Consider the following 10,554-nt stretch of genomic DNA (forward strand, 5'->3'; position numbering starts at 1 on the left):
GGAGCTTAAATCCATAACTGTCTGATAACACACAGAAAAAATAAGTAAAAATAAAAGTCACAATACCTTTTATTAAATTTAGATATTAGATATGTATCATATGTCAAAGAATAAAGTGGTTGCTCAAAGCATATTCTAAGCACAATCGCTCAACTGCAAAACACTATGCACAACTTTGTGCAAAAACACACTCAGAACCTTACTGTACCATAAATATTACACTGGGCAGAACCTAATACACCAATATACCACCCATACGGAAAATGCAGACCGTCAACAATATGAAACAAGGGATCATATCATCACAATTCTCATGTAGAGCCACAAAACACCCTAATTAATGTGGGATAAAATGCCATAAATAAGTAAATAAATATAAACTTTTAACGTCGAGCACCTGATTCTCAAAGTGGACATATTCCAAACACTATAATGAAAATAAAATGATCTTTTCTACCTCTGTTGTCTGGTGACTTTTTCTGATCATGCTGGTCCAGTATCCGATCCTGCTGCTATCTGTCCTCAGTGCAGGTCATGAAGTCATCCTCTTTAAACATCTCCCTGGCAACCCAGGACACCCCCCCCCCCCCCTCTCCCAGCAGTAAGGTAAACAAACCATAAACCAATTTCTACAATTGGTTACACAAGGCTAGAGGGCTTTCACTGCAGCTCCTGCTGTGAGGGTGGAGGTAAATCAACAATTTAAACCTCTCTGAGCACAGCAGGGGAGGCTTAGCCTGTCCAAGCCTCTTATACCGGGCGCCTATGCTCAGCATACTATTTGCTTTCATTGGATTAATGCAACTATCCAAAAATATTATACATGAGCTATTGAGATCTCATAGTCTCTTCTTCAGGTGTGAATAAATGTCTCTGATATTGTTTCTGAGAAAGGGATCTCTGTGGTTTCAAAAACTCATATACTACATTTTTAGATGATTCTTATTTGAACCAATAAAAGGTCTCTGTTGGCCAGCAGTCTCATAATTAGAAACATAGAAATGTAGCAGCAGATAAGGGTCAAATGAGCCATTCAGTCTGCCCATCCTCAGAAACAACAACTATCACCTCCTTTCCCTAAGAGATCAGACATGCCTGTCTCTTGCTTTCTTAAATTCAGACACAGTACTTGTCTCCACCACCTCCACTAGGAGTCCATTCTACGTGTCCACCATCCTTTCCGCGAAAATGTAATTCCTTAGATTACTCCTGAGCCTATAAGCTCTTAACTTCATCCTAAACCCTCTCATTCCAGAGGAGTTTTCCTTCATTAAAGGCTCACCTCCTGTAAATAAATGCCATAGAAATATTTAAACGTCTCTATCATGCCCCCATGCGCTTTATAGAGACCACTGTCAAAAAGACACAGAGTCTTGAAAGCCTCCGCGTCTTTTTGACAGTTGCCGCTTGAGCATTGCGGGTTGAAGCTTTTTCACCAACCTGATTCAAATTATCTCAGAAGCAGGTTCTGTGGAACCAAAACGCCATTCTCTTCTTGTAGTGGGCGTCAGAAGCTCTGCTTATCTTCGGCGCTGTGCCAGTCCGGTGTAAGTTAAGTAACGGGGTTGCTGATTTTTTTATTTTAAATGAGTGTGAAAACTTGCTTATTATAAAAATAAAAAAAAATTACAAGATCTACCTCAGAATAGGAGGCAGATGATTATTATGTATAAAGTGCTGCAGATCTAGCTTTGAGCTAAAGGATATCACATAGCCGATTCAATTGCTCTATGATGCCTCCAAGCTCTATTTACATAAGTACATAAGTACCGCCATACTGGAAAAAGACCAAGGGCCCATCAAGCCCAGCATCCTGTCTCTGACAGTGGCCAATCCAGGCTTCAAGAACCCGGCAACCCCCCCTCCCCCCCAAAAAAAAAAATTAATAATGTTCAATGGACTTTTCCCTCAGGAATCTGTCCAAACCCCCTTTACATTCCGTAAGGCCAGCTGCCGTCACTACATATTCCGGCAACGAGTTCCAGAGTCTAACTACACGCTGAGTAAAGAAAAACTTTCTCCTATTTGTTTTAAATCTACCATATTCTAGCTTCATCTTGTGTCCCCTGGTTTTGTTGTTGTTTGAAAGTGTAAACAAACACTTCACATCTGTCCGCTCTACTCCGCTCATTATCTTGTAGACTTCTATCATATCACCCCTTTTGTTGGGTAGCTTTGCTTGCATAGTTCTATATGGTTTTTACCACTTTTGCTTGGTTTGGACACTCCTCTTTATCTTGTTAACTTTTCATTTAGGAGTGATATTCTTTTCCCTTGCTTTTTCTGAGGGTACTTTATAAGGCCAGCACAATCTCGGCACACGCATGTCCTGTGATTTTTGTGGAATTGTTCCAGAGATGTCAAGCTATCCAATTCCAAGCTGGAGATTTTGGGACGGTCCTGGATTTCTGACTGCCCCCATCCTGGAGCATTATGGAGATCATTCTAGAAAGAACTTTACAATTTAGCTGTTAAATAATGAAAGCTGAGCCAGTATTCTATAATGACATCTGGGCACCCTGATTCCATTATAAAATACTAGCGTAAGTTGACAGTCATGTGAATACATTTAGACACAACCACATGCCATTTCTACAGCTGGTGTTAATGTCCACGCTTAAATATTGGCACTTGTGCATGCAACGTACAGTATTCAATAAGTTTTGCATGTAACTGTGTGACACGCCCATGCCTCTCCCTCTTTGCAGTTGCACACTTTAGAAGTTAGATGCTAAGTTTATAGAACAGGGTTGTAATTCAGTTATGCACATCTAACTATAAGGGCCAATTGATGCCATGAAAGCAACTTATTGCTATGTATTGCCAATTTAGCAATTAGTTAATTGTTACATACGTAACTGGTGCTATTCTGTAACTGGATGCCCAATTGCGCACCACCCTATATAGAATGGGGGGAAGGGCGTATAGGACTTGCAGCACTGGTTTCAATGGGCAGGAACAGGCACTACAAACCCCACACTGCTTAGGGATGAAAGTTCGAAACCAGGAGTGGTCAAAACATGTGGAAACAGGATAGCTTGGCAGATCTGTTCTTGGGCTCCATTAACTGCAGCTCCGAGTTGTGTTGCTAAGCCAGTTTCTCATTCAGTTAGCAGCTTTCTTGCCTGCTCCCATTTTGACTAATTTGCTTAGTGGTCTCGTGTATGGAACAGGAAAAGGTTAGCAGATTTTGGGGTTGCAATCTGGGACACCTGGGCAGGGCCTCCACCATAAACATTATAATCTACAAAGGCAATAAGATGTTCAAAACTACAATTACAGTTAGCAAGACCCCAACCCCACTTCTGCAATAACACAAACCATCCCAAACATGTACACAACCCCAATTATTGTACTCAGATCTCTGATATATATATATATATATATATATAGCATCGCTGCTCTCTTGCGTTGGGTACCTTGGTCTTTTCCACATCCACGTCTCCTCGGTTGGCGAGGTCAGCTCACCGGCTCAGGAACTCCAGGATACCTAGTGCTCTGACTCAAAGAACTAAAAAAAATGAAAACCCTGACTCCCTGTGCTTGTTGTGTGTGCTAACCTCAATCAGTATTTTCTTTGGCAAGGGACCTTGTGTCCCGTCTTCCGCCGGGACTAATACTCACCTGCTCGCCACCAGTGCCACTGGGCCGTGGGATCCGGGCCCGCCATGGATGGCCGGCCTTCGCCGCAGGTCCTCCGGTGGCCGGCTATCGCCGGCCAGTGGGGAGAGGTGGCCATTGTCTTCAGTCTGGCGACAAAGGATCGCCGGTTGTTCTCACCTAGGTTCCGCCGATGGCTGGCTTCCCACTTCCGGGATGGAACCCCTGCAACATGGCACCGGCGGAGGATAGCCAGCGTCTCTTCCGGTTGCGGGAGCAAGCAGGGGAAGCGATGACTAGTGTCACCTCGGATTGGTTGCCAGAGACGCAACCGCAGGAAGCACCAGCTGGGGCCCCGTGCTAATGAGGAGGGCTACTTAAGGAGCACCACTTCCCCTAGCCAGTGCTTCGGCTTCTCGTTCCTGAGAGCTCCGCATCGTTGGATGGATCTCTGTACCTTGCTATCGGATATTGCCTGCCTTGACCATTGCCTGCTACCGACTCTTCTTGACCGCTGCCTGCCTTGACCATTGCCTGTTACCGACTCTTCTTGACCGCTGCCCGCCTTGACCATTGCCTGCTACTGACTCTTCTTGACCGCTGCCTGCCTTGACCATTGCCTGCTACTGACTCTTCTTGACCACTGCCTGCCTTGACCCGTGCCTGCTACTGAATCATCTAGACCGCTGTCTGCCTCTACCTCTGCCGCCGTGGTCTCCATGCCGGCGTGCCAGTTCCCTGGGACCTCGGCCCAGCTGTCCTCTGGGGATCCAGAGCCGCGCTGTCCGCGGGGCCTGTCCGCCCCCTGTTCCAGAAGCCCTGTAGGCTGCCCGCACCTGGAGGCTCAACTTCCAGGGAACGGCGGCCTTCCCAGGCGAAGAGTGGGAGTGGGTCGGCTGTCCTCTGGAGAAGGAGGGGTTCACTCCGCCGGATCCAAGGGCTCACACCAGCAAGCTGCTCGTCCTTTGGCGGAGCAAGACACCTTGTGGGCTAACTAAATTCAAATAAAAAGATATGCAAGGGAAATTCCTATCTAGCCCTCCCAATACATGACACCTTTTCTTTTATTTTGTTATATACCCTCTACTCAAACTGATGGACTGCTAAACTAAACCCCCTAATGGCAGGTCCTTAACTGCAGGCACTCACAGGGCTCGAGGCTTGGGCTAGGCAGCTCCTTCCCCAGGGCAGGTTCGCTTAGGTGGGGACATTCAAACCAGCAGGCTTCTGTGCTGGATCCTCATGAGGCAGACACTCTAAAAAAGTTCCTTTGGAGTCTGGGCACTCAGGGGGGGGTCTCTCTGTCTCTCTCTTTGTGGGGCTTCTTCCCTTTCCGGATAGGCCACTTCTTTGCAGGACAGGCAGTCACACAGCCGGCTTTCTCCTCTCTGGATAGGCAAGCACACCTACGGAGGGATGCGCTGGGTGGACTTCTCTGGGATTCAGGGCCCTTGCCGCGCTGCTCTCTATTCAGCTCTGCACTGCTCCCAACACGTCTCAGCTCCCCAGTGTGGCCCCTCTTCCTCCTCTGCTTCTCTCTCTGACTGAAGAATGGCCTTTGTGGCTACTGCTACAGCTCCTCTTCTTGGTCCCATTTTGCCTGTTCCCCTGCAGCTCGGCTTCTCTTTTACCCCCCCCCCCCTGGCTCGATCCAGACCTCCTTCTCCTCCTCCTCTGTTCCTGTCGGCTTTGGTGCCCCGCCCCTTACAGGACATCAGTTCTCTCTCTTCATCTGGGGCTTCTCAGTGGGTCTTTCTCTTCCAGCCTGCAGCTGCCTCTTCAAACCTGAGTATGCCCTTCTCTGCCCCAGCTTGTAGCACACTCCCACCTGGATCCGATCTCCTCTCAGAGCATGCTTTCACCCTCCTCTCTTTGCCCAGGCTTGCCTTTCTCTTTCCCAGGTTGCCTCTGGGCCTCAATGTGGTGATATAATGTTTCTGTTAATGCTATCCTAGTGCCACGACCTAGCTAAATAAAAAAGCTACCACAGAGAAGGAGCTCAGAGGGGCCATGGAGGGCCATGGTCAGGGGTGAAGCTACCAATGAGCAAGCCCAGCAAAATGCCCAGGACCACCCAATGGTAGGGGCTGTCTGCAGTGGTGAATCCCCACCTTCTATCCCCACAACTCTGGCATTGCTATCTTTCCTAGCCACTCCCACCCATGGGTCAAGCATCTGTCCAACAACCCTCCCATCCTCGTGTGGCCTAGTATCTCTCTTACCCATCCCCCGGTCCTTAAAATGAACACACTTCACCGGCAGAGACAGCAATTAAAACAGGCTACCTCTGCCCAGCCCCACCTGGGCCTTTCCTGTGCTGTGTCCCACCTCTGTGATGTTACTTCCTGTAGACAGGAAGGGCCCAGTCAGAGCCAGGCAGAGGCAGTCTGTCTCAATCACTGCCTTTGCTGGTGATCCATGCGCATTTTGAAGACCACGGGAGATGCTGGGTCAGTGTGGGGAGGGAGGGAAGTGGGAAAACAGATGCTGAGCTTGCGCAGGGAGGGGGAGAAGGACAGGGGTTAGAGAGATGCTGGACCAGCAAGGGGGGGGGGGATAAGAGGAGAGAAAGAGACCTGGAGCAAAGGGAAGGAGGGGAGTAGAGGGAAGAGGGAAAGAGAATGACCTGGAGCAAAGGGGAAGGGGATAGAGGGGAAGAAATGCTGGACTTGAGAGGTAGTAAAGGGAAGAGATAGAGACTGGACCAAAGGGAGGAGACAGTGGAAAGAGATGTTAGACCAATGGAGGGAGGTAGAGAGATAGAGAGGCTGGGCCAGGGGTGGCAGTGCAGGAGGAAGGGAAGAGTGAGGGGAGAAGCTGGACAAGGGGAGGAACAGGGATACAGAGAAGAAATGCACATCATGAAGGGAGCATAGGGAAAAGGATACAGAAGAGAGATGCTAAATATAGAGGGAGGTTATGGACACTGAGAGGACAGTTGCTGAACATGGGTGAGAGGGGATAGGGGCAGGGACACAGAGGGGAGAAACTGGACAGGATGGATAGGGACACAGAAGAAAAATGGATAGTGAACATAGAGAAGAAATGTCAAAAGGACAAGAAAAAAACAGAAAAGTGGAAGAGACACTGGGACCAAAGCAATGACCAGTCAACAAAGGCAGAAAAAAAGTTTTTCTTTCTGAATTTATTAATTGTAATATGCCAGCTTTGGGAAATGTGCATCGCTGATATCTTGCATTTCAGTTTCTATTTATATTACTGTGACAGGTTTTCTATATATAGGTCTGGAATGTGTTTGCTTTTTGCAGGATTTGCTTACTGGAACTCTTAAGGAATTTTTCCTCTTCCCCTCCCCCTCCATCTCCCTACCTTAGGAGAGACGGCATTATAGGGGGGCCCATCCAGTACTAGCTATGCCATTAGCCATGATGAAGGAAACTTGTCCTCCAAGGAGTTGGAAACATCAAATCAAAATTGGGAATGTCTTATAACCTTGGAACAGGGTCAAAAGTCTTCTGAAATGCTGATAGGGGGCAACCATTGCATCTTCCTGATCCACCACTTTTGACAACTCATGAAAGAACAAAATCAAAATTGTCTGATGGGATCTTCCCCTAGTAAGGCATTGCTTCAAAACAGCAGTGAAATTACTTTCAGGCTTATTTTCGAAAGAGAAGGATGCCCATCTTTCTACACAAATCGGGAGATGGGCGTCTTCTCAGGGTAGCTCAAATCAGCATAATTGAAAGCCAATTTTGGGTGTCCCCAACTGCTTTCCATCGCAGGGATGGCCAAAGTTTATGGGGGGGGGGTGTCGGAGGCATAGCGAAGGTGGGACTTGGGCGTGCCTAACACTTGGACGTCCTTGACCCATAATGGAAAAAAAAAAAAGGATGTCCCTGGCGAACACTTGGCCGACTTTACTTGGTCATGTTTTCTAAAAGGTGCCCGAAATGACCAGATGACCACCGGAGGGAATCAGGGATGACTTCCCCTTACTCCCACAGTGGTCACTAACCCCCTCCCACCCTCAAAAAACATCTGTAAAAATATGTCCTGCCAGCCTCAGATGTCATACTCAGCTCCATCACAGCAGTATGCAGGTTCCTGGAGCAGTTTTAGTGGGTACTGCAGTGCACTTCAGGCAGGCGGACCCAGACCCATCCTCCCCCTACCTGTTACATTTGTGGAGGAAACAGTGAGCCCTCCAAAACCCACCACAAACCCACTGTACCCACATCTAGGTGCATAGGAGCCAACTTTTCAAAATTATTGGGGGTGCTAAGCCCAATAAAAATACCCCCTCCCTGGACACATACAAGGAATTTTCTCAATATTGGGGGTGCTCAAGCACCCACAACACCCACAGAGTCGGCTCCAATGTCTAGGTGCCCCCTTCACCCGTAAGTGCTATGGTTGTGGTGTTCAGTTGTGCAGAGTGGGAGTTGGGGGGCTCAGCAGACAAGGTAAGGGACCTATGTTCCTGGGAGCAATTTATGAAGTCCACTGCAGTGCCCCTAGGGTGCCCGGTTGGTGTCCTGGCATGTCTGGGGGACCAGTGCACTATGAATGCTGGCTCCTCCCACGACCAAATGGCTTGGATTTGGTTGTTTCTGAGATGGACGTCCTTGGTTTCCATTATCGCCGAAAATCAGAAATGACCAAGTCTAGGGACGACCAAATCTAGGGATGACCCAATTTCATGATTTGGACGTCCATGACCGTATTATCAAAACAAAAAATGGACGTCCATCTTGTTTCGATAATACAGGTTTCCCCGCCCTGGCTGGGGACGTCCCTTTCGATTATGCCCCTCTTTATGTACTGTATTCCTAAGAAGTGGGGGTGGGGGAGTAGCCTGCATAGAGTGGCAGTTACACCTCTATGCAGATAGATTGGTTTGCTCTCTAGCTGCCATCCTCATTAGTTTCTATTGGTGTCTGTCACAGATGTCAAATTATACTAATGCCACCTAGTGGCTCATTGTTGTATCTCACTGTTTCCTACTTTCTAGTTGCTTCACATTTTAAGCTCCTTTTCTTTCTTTCTTTCTTTCTTTCTTTCTTTCTTTCTTTCTTTCTTTCTTTCTTTCTTTCTTTCTTTCTTTCTTTCTTTCTTTCTTTATTACATTTATATCCCACATTTTCCCACTGATCGCAGGCTCAAAGTGGTTTACATAGCCTGTAGTGCAAGCTACAGTACAAGAAAAACAATTATACAAATTGAGAATAATATATAAAATAACAATTAAACATCAAAAAGACAAGTGATAATAACAGGTAATTATAGTCCTTAGATCTGAATTTATAGTAATAGTTAATTCAAGTTAGGTAAAACCTAACAAAGCAATGGTGCCGATTAACGTGCACTGAATGCAAAGAAGCCCATGGGAACTGAATGGGTTTGTCACACTGAACGTGCTACTAATTGGCTGCGCCGCTTTGTAAAAGGATCCTTAATCTATAGTTGCAATACAGCATGGTTCCTGTGCACTAACTTCATGCAGTATTTCTTTATTTCTAATCTAAAATATGGTGTCAGAAGTTTCTGGACCTGTGCTGTTTTCCTGCATATGACAGACAGTTTCTAGAGTATGGTAGACTAAAGAACTGTGAGTGCACAGCAAGGCATGTAGTGTTATTAATTGGTGTAAGATTGCACACACTCTCCATTGAGAAAGAATCCCAAAAGCATTACAGCATCAGAGTAACCGCAAATAGCATTCCACCTCCAGAAGGCACAAAGGTTATTAGTGACTTAAGTGGCAACTGGGAAAATTTTCAGAGTAGAATTTGAAAACTGCTTTCTAGCAATAGGCATACACAAGAAAGCCTGCTGAAGTGTAGTCAGTGATGTTGAGATGGGTAATAAGTGCTCAATGTAACAATGTTTATAAGCACAATTTCAGCCTCACAGAGGAGCAGAGAAAATACCGAAGTTAGCCTGAATGTATCAGAAGCCTATTTCAAACCAACCAAAAGAAGTAATATATGAAAGATACATATTTGACAGCTGCAAACAAGAGGAGAGTGAATCCCTTGACAAATTCATAATGCATTTGAGAGAAAGCAGTGACATGTGAGTATGCCAACTGAAAGATGAACGTATTTGGAATAAAATACTTTTTCACAATCATGCAGGGACGTAGCCAGACATCCAATTTTGGGTGGGCCTGGGCCCAAGATGGGTGGGCAGAAGAACTCCGCCTTGTCCCACAAGTGATTTGGTCTCTCCCTCTCTCAACTACAAGCCGCTGTCACAATGCCACTAAGTGAATATGTTGCTATCTCTTAAAAGAACATGACTGAATGCAGCCACTGAAATATGACATATTGCAGAACTCATGGCTTGCCACTGAAAACTGTAGAACAGACTGGCAGGCTGACAGCATTAATGTAACAGACAAGCATCAGCGAGGTGAGGATAACTACTGCAACAGGCAACTGCAGAGTAACTCACCTGCAAGGCATGTAGGTACTGTGGCAATTCGTATAAGTGAGTGAAGAAACACTGTCCAGCATATGGAAAAACATAGCGGCTATGCAGTGGCTGAAATTATTTTATGAGTGTGCCCCAAGATACAGGGGCTCCAGAAGGGAAAGATCTTGGCCATCTCAGCATGTGGCCTGGAGAAATGCTAATCAGGAGAACAAAGCAGTGGAAGAAAGAGGAGTGACACACAGAACTGAACCAGTGCAGACCAGACCAGAGGGCAGTTCAGAGAGCTGATTGGAGGTTCAACCTAGGGGATGCAATACTGCAAGACATCAGAAAGCAGGAACAGGATTTTGTGAGTCAATCACGTCAGCTACTATATGTGTAACAAACAACAAAGGGTATATTATTTAGTACCTTGGCTTTAGAAAGTAAAGTCTAATGTTAGAACTCTGTCCTTAGTGGAGCCTTAGATTCTCTTGCTCTACTGCGATTTTCCCATTTTTCTGCTCACCGGCACCACCCTTTTGTGAGGGAGTATATAGGAAGTTACTGGTC

Source organism: Microcaecilia unicolor, chromosome 2 (genome assembly GCF_901765095.1).
Source record: "Microcaecilia unicolor chromosome 2, aMicUni1.1, whole genome shotgun sequence".
Lineage (NCBI taxonomy): Eukaryota > Metazoa > Chordata > Amphibia > Gymnophiona > Siphonopidae > Microcaecilia > Microcaecilia unicolor.